The sequence below is a fragment of the Schistocerca nitens genome, chromosome 2 (genome assembly GCF_023898315.1).
Source record: "Schistocerca nitens isolate TAMUIC-IGC-003100 chromosome 2, iqSchNite1.1, whole genome shotgun sequence".
Classification (NCBI taxonomy): Eukaryota; Metazoa; Arthropoda; class Insecta; order Orthoptera; family Acrididae; genus Schistocerca; species Schistocerca nitens.
In genome coordinates, this window is record NC_064615.1 from 647,942,656 (window position 1) to 647,955,377 (window position 12,722).

The 12,722-nt window shown below is 43.7% G+C and overlaps 1 protein-coding gene across 11 annotated transcripts in view; it reads left to right on the forward strand.

Moving 5' to 3' along the window:
• Positions 1 to 12,722, forward strand: part of LOC126236759 (protein muscleblind-like) — a 611,863-nt gene that overhangs the window by 270,084 nt on the left and 329,057 nt on the right. The gene's annotated exons all lie outside the window — the stretch shown is intronic.

Sequence of the window (12,722 nt, forward strand, 5' to 3'; positions counted from 1 at the left end):
TATGAATTAAAAAAAATTGCAATCAAGACGGATTATAAGTAACATTATAAAATCACTGATTGCTGTTATCCCATCAGACATTATGTCTGTTTTTGCAAAATAATTTAGGTAAACTGAAAAATTAATGTATTAAAGATCTGTTTCTTTTGTATGTAATACTGACAAAGCCAATTTGTGGTGGTGACTGCTAAACAGCTTTCTTTGATTTAGTTCACAAATTGCAACACTTTCTAAACTTTTCACAGTAATTGAGGCTATAAAAGTATGGTCTTTTTCGAATGTGCTTCTGTCTAAAAGCGATTCTGCTTTCTTAACGAAAAATTTTCATAGAACATTCATCCCCTATTTCACCCACTTAGGGGTTGAATTTCGAAAAACATTGAAATTCTTATTTTTTGTTTTTATTTCTAACAGAGAAGTCAAATGCCAGTTTTCATAGATGTAGCTTTAAATATGCTTTAGTAGTTCTTTAATAATGATTTATGTTTTAAAAATCTTCATCCATTATTTCAACACCTGAGGGATTTAATTTTTAAAATTGCTGAAACACATTTTTTTATTTCTGATCCAGAGACAAAGTACCAATTTTCATATTGTAACTTCAAAATTTCCTTAATGGCGACATATTTTCAAAAAACCTTTCACTCCCTATGTGTGAAATTTCGAAAAATACCTTCTTTAAGACGCCTACAGTATAAGATCAATACCCTCTTTTTTGTAATATAAGGAAATTTTTTCATAAAAATTTTCATCCTCTATTTCAACTCCTTAGGGGTGGAATTTCGAAAAAACCCTTCTTAAACGATGCCTACAGTAAAAGACCAACACACTCCAAATTTAAGTTTCTTTCTTAGCGGATTAAGTTAGACGATGATAAGTCAGTGAATTAGTCGGGACATTTCCTTTTACCTATAGAGAGAAAATATAAAGTGTAAAATACCTTAATTGGTTGTGGACGGTTCTAATTTGCTTCTCATCAAGCGCAACGAAAAAAGTAATAATGTGAAAAGATTATCCCAAATATTTGTTGGGGTGAAGTAGCAGCAAAATACAATCGAAACATCGAGGCCCAGATAGTACACCGTGTGAGGTATGTGGTTCAGGCTCGATTGCCAGAGAGAATGTCCAGCTGCAAATGAATATGCAACACTAGAGGAACAGGGGTTGGACAGAAATGCAGAAACACCAAATCACAACACTTTGCCATGCGTAATATGGTGTAGGAAACCTGATGGAATTCAGAAAAGCTTCCAGTCCTCTCGGAATGGTTGAATACAAGTCCTGTAGTTTTTTCAGGGGCATATTATACCATACTTCCTGCAAAACAGTGTCGAATTCAGGTAACGGTGATAGCGACCAAGCACACTTCTCTCGTAAGTAGACCACAAAGGCTCAAAAAATGTCGTGTGACTAGGGCATCCTGTCAGGTAGACCCTTCGCCGGGTGCAAGTCTTTCGATTTGACGCTACTTCGGTGACTCGCGCGTCGATGGGGATGAAAGGATGATGATTAGGACAACACAACACCCAATCCCTGAGCGGAGAAAATCTCCGACCCAGCCGGGAATCGAACACGGGCCCTTAGGATTGACATTCTGTCGCGCTGACAACTTTTTTTTTTTTTAAATACTCATTTTTGTTCGTTTTCGTTCGTTGTATGTGCTCGGGGCGGACGTCGTAAGATATCCGTTTAAGTTCGGCTATGATAAGTTAACTCAGTTTTTTTTATTACAGAGGGCTGCTAACCCTCTGTCCGAACACCCTGAGCTACCGTACCGGCACACCACTCAGCTACCGGGGGCGGACCACAAAGGCTCAATAATATTGAGATCTAGTGACTGTCGTGGTCAGGATTAGATGCGACAATTCATCCTCCTTCTCACAAAGCCTCTCCTGGGCGATGTGAGCTGTGTGAGCAGGGGCCCTGTTATCTTGTCTTCGAGTATAGCATCACCATTGAGAAACAACACTGTACAATGAAATGAACTTGATCAACGAAAATGTTCACATAATCCACATAATCCTTGACAGTAATGCGACCTTGCACAGTTACCATGGGGCCCGTGGAGCACCACGATATCGTTGGCCAAGTCATCACCGAATACCGCCATGTTTGACTCTTGGAATGTAAACTCGACCATCGTCCAGAAGTTGTAAACAATGTGAAACAAGACCAAATGACTTTCTTCAAATGGTTCAAATGGCTCTGAGCACTATGGGACTTAACATCTGAGGTCATCAGTCCCATCGAACTTAGAACTACTTAAACCTAACTAACCTAACGACAACACACACATCCATGCCCGAGGCAGGATTCGAACCTGCGACCGTAGCGGTCGCCCGGTTCCAGACTGAAGCGCCTAGAACCGCTTGGCCACACCGGCTGGCTGATTTTCTTCCATTGTTCCATAGTCAGGTTTGACGGGATCAGCACCACGATTTCCTGTTACGGGCGTTTGAATCATTAGTGAGTGGGTTTGGACTTCGAGCTCTCCCTGCGATTTCCTGCTTCGTGTTGTTTCGGTGTTAGAATTCGCGAATGCGCCATTCACTTCTACAATGATTTTTGCTGATGCTGTTCTCTTATTTTTCATCACAATCCTCTTCAGTGACGGTCCATATCACTCAAGACACACTTTCATCGGCGTTGTGACTTAACTGATGATGTTTTCCCTCTTTCCCTGTATGCAGTATAAATCTTCGATACGGTCCCTCTTGAAACACCAAACACTTAATCTCCCCTGGTTACGGAATACGAGAACCAACCATTTGCCTACGTTCGAATTCATTCCTACATAATTCACTCACGACTGATGGGACGTGTTGCGGACATTGCACAGGTACCATTCGTGGCCAAATGCAACAGCTCAATCAACAGGCTTGGCAAGCGTCTGTATTTATGTTTTGGCATGCATTTCTCGTGGTATTTCCATATTTTTTGCCATCCCTTGTATATCTAAAAATACAGGCACAAAGAATGAAAAATGAGCTGTCTGATCTGGCATTCACTGGAAGTTGGGTTAGAAGAATCATTAGATAGTGGTGTAGAGCTTTCTTCGTAATTATTCACTCAAGTGGATGACGCAAGTCTTAGAAATGAAAACAAAAGTTATTCAGACGCCATAGATACTACACGTATCGCGTATTTCGTGGAACTGTATCGACGATTCAGTTTAACTGTCAACCGGCTGGCCTTGCAAGGCGAGACGTACACACTTGTTAAGTGGCACCCGGATACCGGGCATGGTAGAGGCGGTCTCGATGTAAAAGGATTTGTCCCGTTTCAACGGCACTCTCTCTCATTTAACGACTTGAGCAGTGTCCCTTGCCGGCTGGCGGCAGTGGGGAAGTTGGACGAAGTGTCTTTAAGCGTATTCCACAAATTGTGCTCGCTTGAAGAGTCCTTTCTAAAAGTTTCCTTTCTGGCCATTAAAATGGCATTCCGCCCACTCAACCGCCTGCGCCTTGTGATCACTTCTCCGCTGCGGGACTGAGCCGCGCAGACTGAAGCGAAAGGAGACGAGAGGAAGGCCACCGCCTGCGTAATCTCACGGGCAATATGTGGAAGATACTGCGTGCGCACAGTTGCCAAGTGTTTCGCAGCAGTCAGTCTCTATACATCAGCACTCAGCGGCCTCGAGCGACTTTTTCACAGTGTCCATTAGCATAACGGTCAGCGCACCGCAAAAGCTACACAGTGGTGATAGTGTTACCGTGCGCAAAACACGATCCTCTGCTGTTCACACAGGGGGCATTCACGTGTATTCTTATGCACTGATGAGCCAAAACATATAGCTTGTTTATTCATCTTTGGAACGAAATACACCACTGATTCAGCGTATCAGGGATGCGCCAGTTTGTCGTTATGTTCGTGGAGGTATTGTGGCATTAGACGTCTATGCACAGGTAATGTAATTCGCTAAATAACGGGCTCCCGACTTGCATACGTGGTGATGGTGCTAGATAACGCCCATGATGGGTTCCATAGGATTTACATCAGGCGAATATGATCACCGATACATCAGCGTGAGTTCATTATAATGCTCCTCAAACCACTGTAGCAGCGAGAAGCGGCTCCGAGACAAGGACAGTTATACTGCTGAAAGATGTCGCGCTTGGGGAAGACACGAAGCATGAAGGGATGCAGGTGGTTCGCAACTGTCAGCGTGTCTTCGATTACTACCACAGGTCCCATGCAAGCGCAGCAGAACGCCTCCCATAGAATAATGCTGCTCCCACCAGCGGACGCCCGTGGCGCGCTGCACGTCTCAAGCCGCGGTTCACCTCGATGACAGCGTTTGTGCACACGACCCTCGACCTAGTGTAGCATAAATGTGATTTACCCGACGAGGAGACATGTTTCCAGTGATTGGCGGTCGAATCTCGATGGTCCGTGCCCACTGCAATCGTAATTGTCGATGCCATTGGGTCAACATGTGAACACGTAGGTGTGTGGTCTGCTGCGGAGCTCCGTGTTCAACAAAGTGCGATGAACGGTGTGCTGCGAAACACTTGTGCGTGCACCAGCATTCTCCTCTTTCGGCAGAGATGCCACAAATCTCCATCTGTGCTAGTTTAAAGATCAAACAAGTCTCCGAATCCCACAGTGTTGTGAGGAGTCGTGAACGCCCAACCATTTAGCGCCTAGTGGTAGTTTCACTGTCCTACCTGTTGCCGTAGATACTCACGACAGTAGCACGTGAACATTCGACCAGCTTTGCCGTTTTCCAGGTACCCGTTCACAGACCCTGCGTAATAATAATCTGCGCTTTGTCAAACTCACTTATCTCAATGCATTTCCCCATTCGCAGCCCATATTTTCGCTAGGATGATCCGCCGCCTGTGTCTATTTCGCTTACATACTTTTGTTACCTCGTCACGTGCCCGCAACGCCACCAGGCGGCATCCAGCGTCGTGGTGGGCAGTGGTCGTCACGTTTTGGCTTATCAGTGTACCTCCGGTAATAACACATAGAGCCGTTTCGGAGGTACGCTCATAGCTGCCATTTGAAAATTTTCTACGTCACGGACAATACTGATACCAAAAATATAAGCAGAACGAAAGTCTAATATGGAGCTCATTGAAGTTGTGTGTCATTTATTATGTTTATCGCTTATTTTACTAAGCATACGCTGTCACGTATCTGTTATCAGCGAGTAGCTGAAGCAAAATTAAGAACTAAACCTAACGATCTTGTGCAGGACACGAAGCGATGTCGACTGATATGTTATCCTCTGACGGACGTCATTCTGAAGAGGCTTGTAGTTAGCACACTATCTTCCCAGACATTATTCTCGGCTTACCCGTTCCGGAGCCGCTACACAATTAGCCCCTTAGACTCGTCACGAAGAAGAGTTTACTGTTTTCAGGACCCTTAACGAACGGAAACATTTGGTCAGTACTGGGTATCGAACCGGGGTCTTCCATGTAACCACACACAGTGATGGAGGCGAACCGCTGAAGCAAAATTAGTCCTTTTTTTCGTAATTTCTTTTCAATAATTCACCCGTATCTCATCATACTCAGTTACAATAGGTTCTTTCTGTGTGCGCCTACGTTGTCACGAGAGCCCAATTTTTTGTTAATTTCAGACTTTTGTCATTACTCTTAAGTTACACCATATAGTGCCAATATGAAAGAGCAGACGAAATAATCATATTTCACTGAATTTTAATGAAGTTGTGTAGGATTCTCTTGCTCTGTCATAATAGCGCTTCCAGCACGTGCTTCCGAGATGAGCAGACTAGCTACTCCACAAACGTAACTAATTCGGTCACAGATTTAAGGTACGAATGTCTGATAAAACGGGCTTGTTTCATTTTTTTGGCAGTGTCATTCATCCATTGCCCTAAGATGAGCTGATTTACTGTGCTCCTCAATATATGAATACAAGGAATCAAATTCACGGAAGCACAGGAGAATTTATTGAGTTGGCCTCCAGAGTGAGGTTTAAATATATTGTCACTGTTGGGAGGGATACAGTATTATTAATCCTAGTATTATACGCATACATTACATTTTTTGCGCCATTCACCAACGAAATATTGATCACAATGTTGTCAGCAACGGACGTCGTCTCCAGACAGGTTTTTTGCTACAACACTATTTCTTCCTTGGACAACAGAATCAGCTGCATTTTCCGTCAAGCTGTGTGAAGACTCATGAGCGGACTGGTCATTTCGGTGTAGTCACAAGCTTTTGTAGATGCATCATCTTCCGAGTCAGTTTCATAAGTAACATCACTTAACTCTTTCACTCTCTCGATTGTATCCGTCTAGTAACGCTGCTTCTATTCCAATTTCTGTTGTGAAAATATAATGTCTACACGCTGTTTTCACAGCGAAACGATTCCTGCACCGATACAGAAAAGTTACAAAAAAGTACGCCAGGGTGATACGGCTACTGCTCAGACACGATATTATTGCACTTCTCCATTATCGGAAAAACGCGGCGACGTTCCATTAAACAAGCACGAGGAAAGCAACGAACATGCATCGCACTGTCAGTGATTTCAGGTCAGTTGTGAATATACTATAAACCCCAGTTACGCGCTGACTCACGACTAGCCGACGGAATATCGCTCACTCCCGGGTCCAATAACGTTGTGGTCAACCAACTGTTTGGTAAGTCTTTCAATGGAAGCAGTAACAAATAGTAAACTCCCACGTGTAAAACAGCTCCAAAGGTGTGATTACAAATGAGTTAATGTGTTAAATATTTGGCTATGTAAGCGAGAAAAAATTTAGGAAATGTTTGAAATCATGCTTGTCGCAAGTCTCTAATTGCTCTCATTATGAAACCATACATGAGTACAGTTTGAGTAATTTGCTCTGCGCTGTAAGCAGAAGCTAGTTTTTCATGCATTTCAGTGTTTAATATGTCATATCTTCTGAACATGGTGTCGTACCAGGATATAATTTTGCAGGTACGTTCAGTCATATATGTAGATACTGCCTGCAAAGTTTGTTGCGAACAGAACTGTTAGTAAAGAAGTATTAAATTATATGTCATGCGTGATTTAGTTTTACGCATAACAGCAAAAATATAGTAAGCGATAATTTTTTTTCTTTCGTCATTTTGGGAAGGGAGGTGTCAACCAGAAAAAATTTCATCAAGATTTTAAATTATGTGTAAAGTTTTCTGTAAGTTGCTAACTGCTCTCACACTGAAATAATGGATAAATGTATCTGAATCTTTGCAATTATGTAGCCTCAAGACAAACACAGTTTCTAAGTGTAATACTTCTCTTATTGTATTAAAAATTTAACCTGAGCTCATACCTCTCAATTAGTAGACTACGACAGCATTTCAAATTTTTAAATCGTTCAAAAATTAAGCGAAATACTGAAAATCAAATCTTTGATACCCTATAAGCCTTTAGAGAAGCAACCTGCAACTGGCGGTGGGTTCTGTAACAGTGCTTAGTAATATGGATAATTGGCCACAGACTGTCTAACGTTCATCCTCTTTTCCATCTCACTTAGTACTGAATTTACATTGGTGCGAGCTGTACCTGCACTTCGGATGGAGCATGTTTAATTAAAAAATAATTTCTAGGGTTAACATAAATATTTGTGCCTAAAATGTACATAACTCAATCGTTAAAACAGCTGACGGTTCTGAAAGTTATCAGACCTGCTGCTTTTGGCCCAAATAGAAATCATAACTCGCCTTATAACATGTGGAAAACAGTTGGGAAGACGACAAAAGCAAATAATTTTTAATTTCTCCGAATGGAGTATCAGTGAAAACCTCAGAGAAGGGAAACACCAGCGTAGAAGCTAGTCGACAGATTAATTTGTTTCTCAGAACAGCTTCTGCGCCGTTGATTGTAGGCCTTTCAGCAAGTTCGCCCTAAAACTTGGCTGTACTGGCTCCATTTGTGGAATTCCCGTAACACTTCCATTGTCCCGTTCTACTAATTACCTAACTCTCGCTTTCCCGTCTCTAATTCTGGTCTCATTAGTGCTAATTCTTGGCGGCAGCGCGTGTTTGGGAATGTCAGGCGTAAACAGGGCATCGACTCTCCGACTATTTGCTCAGTAAGATAGTTCTTACGCTTTCTCCCTGTTTTATTTTGCTTTCCGTCTAAAGACATGCGATGGATGAGCTGTGAATGAAAGAGACATTCTGTCTCTATATTTAGCTTCCCTGTGGAGTTAGAGCTAACTGTCCACGTCGGCTGTTTGATTTATGATGACTTAGTTGTTCGCGATACATTTGAATTTATGTTTTAGAGGGAAAACAATATTTTTTTCTGTTCGAGGAAACTTTTATTGTTATTTGCTTCTCCTCGTGACGCCGATTTTGTTATTCCCGTTTTTCTAAAAATTTTCGCACTGTCAGATAATTAAATGAAAGATAAAACACTTCTTATTTATTTTTTCGACAGCACATTTCTAGATCATATAATCGTCATTCTCGTTGTGGTATGTCTGATCTGTCGTGTCAGCCACAGACATAAGCTTGTGAGTAGATCCAATATAAATGCCGTTTAATTAAGTTATGTACTAATTAAAACCTCATTTGGTTGCAGTTAACGAATTCTACCCTTTCATACCGATTTACTTATGAAATATGTTGCATGAGAGAATTACGGCTTCTCCCGTGTTAACGTCGGAAATGTTTGTCACCTCGGCATACAGGATACCTTACGTTTATAGTACAGAGTCTAACTGTAAGAGAAGGTTCGCCACAGTTATAGGAACATAAAAAGTTCATTACAAGTTTCAAGGAAAGTATCATTTCCATGGCAGAAAAAAAGGAAACGCTAATGGTCAGTTGCCATCGAGGTTATTGTACGAGGAGTATCAGCAGTTTTGGAGAAGAACGGGGGAAGATACCAGCTAGGGACTTTTCTGAGGGACTCGCGTATAATTAACTTCAAGTGATGTAGAGTAACGAAATAAAACTTATATCATGATTAATGTAAGGACCCTGCTCCCTCGGCATGCTAATTTATTGCGCCATCACTTCAGTTGATTGGTTGATTTGGAGGAAGGGACTGAACATCGAGGTTGTCGGTCCCATCAGATTAGGAAAAGATGGGGAAGGAAGTCGACCGTGCTCTTTGAAAAGAACCATCCCGCCATTTGCCTGAAGCGATTTAGGGAAATCATGGAAAACCTAAATCAAGATGGCCAGACGGGGGTTTGAACCGTTGTCCACCCGAATGCTAGTCCAGTGCATCACTTCGGTATGACACACGACTCGTCGCAGTGTGATATTGTAAGGAGGAGCAACAAAAGATAAAAACAAAAGTCCGTAATACGCATTAGAAATATCTTCACTGCCAGCCATACACTTTTGTCATCATTTAAATAGCTGTTGGAAATTGTAAGGGAAGGCTAATTTTTTAACGAATAAAGCACTGATGCAACACCGCTGTGTATATCCGTCGCCATCTAATGCAGACAGCTGTGCAATGTGGCCGTGATGGCTGTCTATTCCGGGTCGAACAGCTAGCTCCAAGTCTCACTTTCGGTCGTACATATCAGTGAAGTCTGCATCATTACGTCCTGCTTGTCTCTCTATCTTCCTCTACCTCTAACACACACACACACACACACACACACACACACACACACACACACACACACTATATCGACAAATCTTAATGTTGCACTTGTTATGTGTAGGTCAACAGCAAGAGTTCGAACCAGTGGTGTGCACGCATATTAGTCCCTACAGTTAAACTGGTATTGCGTGAGCCGTTTCTGCAATATGTAGCAAAGCATCACACCATGACAAGGGTCTTTATACTTATTACGAATGTCCGCAACAGGCAAATTTGATTCATGTTATCTCCAGGAACGAGGCGGGTTGCCTGTGATTTGCAATGACTTTAACTGCTACATGGCACTCTTCTCCATATACCTTTCTATACACATTTCAACGGATGGACGTGCTTATTACAGGTTAGTTACCGGCGCATTCACCGGACTCCTTGTGCACAGCTTTTATTCTGAACGCGATTTATAAACGTTGTACCGTGTCAGTGTTTTATCTTTTCCTTTGGCCAGACGAATTTACTGCTCGCGTGTGCCCTGGGTGAAGAGCAAGACGGCAGGAATGCGGACTGCAGCGCTACGTGCTCGGCTCGCAGGCAGCAGCGCAGAGGTGACGGTGTGAAAGCGGAGCCCCGCACGGCTCGGCCTGATAGATCGCGTGATGAACTGCGCTCTGACGTCAGGACATTAATCAGCTGCGTGCGGCCGTCTGCCCCTCCTTTACTCTACGCCAGGAGACACCCTCAACTCGCCTCCCGCTGACGCAGCGCCCACTTCTGCAGTTCGATAAAGGGACACCTCACTGGGTACACGCCCTGAGCACTCACAAAGAAAACACCAACATCTGAACGCGTGCTAAGCTCCACAGGCAAAGTGTTAATCACTCCCTTAAAAGAGCCCAGCGATCGCTTTGGAGCGGTGTAGGCAGCAGGAGATCGTGTGAACTTCCAATGCTGACGTAAGCACTGGCAGAGAAGTTGTACGTGCCAATCTGTTGTACCGAATCAGCATAGTAAGATGGCTCACGTGACAGAGTGGCAGCTGTCGGCTGAATGAGCCCATAACCACACTGTGAACGAATTGTCTGATCTGTTAGTGTACCAGCGCGAGCTGTCCCACATGTCCACAAAAGAATGGTGTACCGTTCGCAGAACAGTGGTCGTAAACAGATTCTAACATACAGCGAACGGGGATGAGAGTCACACATTGTCAGTGACAAGCGACAGTGACTGCTGATCCCAGTGAATGGTGGTCCATCTCAACCACGTTGCCAAGGAAACTGCGTGCAATGGAATTCTAGTGTCAGATACCTGTCAAAAGGTCCGGCTCTGTAGATGATGTATGTGTGTTATCTGTTCTCTCGGACATGTCCTAAAGAACAGATACCACACGTATATGATTAAGGCGATGACCGCCAATGATCTTTTCAGTGCAGATAAGCTCGAACTCTTACGGGAATCGACGATTGCCGGTGGTAGTGAGGGTAGTGAGCAGGGGCACTACATCAGTAGTGTGTGGTTAAGTTGAGAACTTGAGTCTAACGGGATGGGTGCTAGGGCAGTGCGTGCAGCTGTGTTGACCACTGTGTCTGGATGGCGTAGTGGTGGCTGGCTCTGAGCACTATGGGACTAAACTGCTGAGGTCATTAGTCCCCTAGAACTTAGAACTAGTTAAACCTAACTAACCTAAGGACATCACAAACATCCATGCCCGAGGCAGGATTCGAACCTGCGACCGTAGCGGTCTTGCGGTTCCAGACTGCAGCGCCTTTAACCGCACGGCCACTTCGGCCGGCGTAGTGGTCAGCGCGATTCCTTTGTAAGCAGGAGACCCAGTTCGAATGCTGGTCCGGCACAAATTTTCAACTTAACCCATTGATATTGGCAGCTAATGTCGCTAATTGCTTTGTGTCTTGCTCTGTAGATGAGTGGTCAGTGCGACTGATTGCCACGCGAAGGACGCTTGTTCGATTCCCAGTGCTGCCTGGGATATTTCCTTTTGTGGAATGACTAGAACGGTGTGCACTCAGCTTCGTGGTGCCAATTGAGGACTACTTGACCGAGTAGTAGCGGCTCCCAAGTCACAGCGGCAGAGAGAGCGGTGTACTGGACACGCGCCCCTCCATGCCTCGTCCAATGACGCCAATGGTGGAGCATGACACGACGGTCAGTCGATATACACCAGTGGCCCCGCCAGGCCCTGTGGGTGAGGCTATCTCGCAAAAGGCACAAATGCCAAACAACACAGAATCTGGGCAGCACCATCTAGTCGCTATATTTCCTCTGTTTCAAATGATGCAAGGCACCGGATACACTGACGGCCAAAAGAGGCGTTTAACCTGCAGAGTGTGGAGGTGGAGGCCTGAGGTGGTTCTGTGATGTGGTGGGAGTCTCTTCCACAACTTCGACTCACTCTTTCACGAAGTCGTGGAACATCGTCATGACGAGTCTGCTGTGTACATTCCAGTCTTACCAGACGGCAGTAGTGTGTTCACAGGCCAGCACGCATACTTTACAGGTTTGACGAACGCTCGACATGCCCTACCGCACCTCGACTGGCACGTTAAATAATTCGATCCTAATCTCTTAGAAAACGTCTGGGGCTATTTGGCACAGTGGGTGAAGTGTAGCAATCAAAATTCCAGAAATTTGGTAGCTCTGCGTGATATAATCATCAGTCACTGGCTTCAGCTGGATATGGCTTAATTGCTGAAAGTTGTACCTCTTTTCCTCGCTGGACTGAAGACGTTATCAAGGCTAGAGGCGGCGTTACGCATTATTATCTTAATATCTCATGCGGTTGACTAAATTTTTGTCTTGTGTGCTTATCTTCGTATGTTGCTGATTTTTTTCTTATTGCCTATACAGTTTCAGATTACTTATTCATAGATTCGCCAATCATGTCGTGGCATTCATTCCTTTATATATTATTTCGTCCCGAGACATAGTCAGCCAGGAAATAAATAGCAGCTCTGGTACTAAACATTTAAAAAAAATATCTTTTCTTGAACACTGACTGTGGCTGCACCTTTACTGATCTAGATGTTCTCGTCGTACTTGAGTGACTCTGATAATTATGAACACGAATAAGGGTTTTCTGATAACTAGATGCTTGTTCATGCGACAGCTTTGATCAAAGACACCTCTATCTTTATTCTCCCCTCGTCAAATACAAATTTCATTTGTTAAGCGAATAATTCTTCGGATTTTTGGAA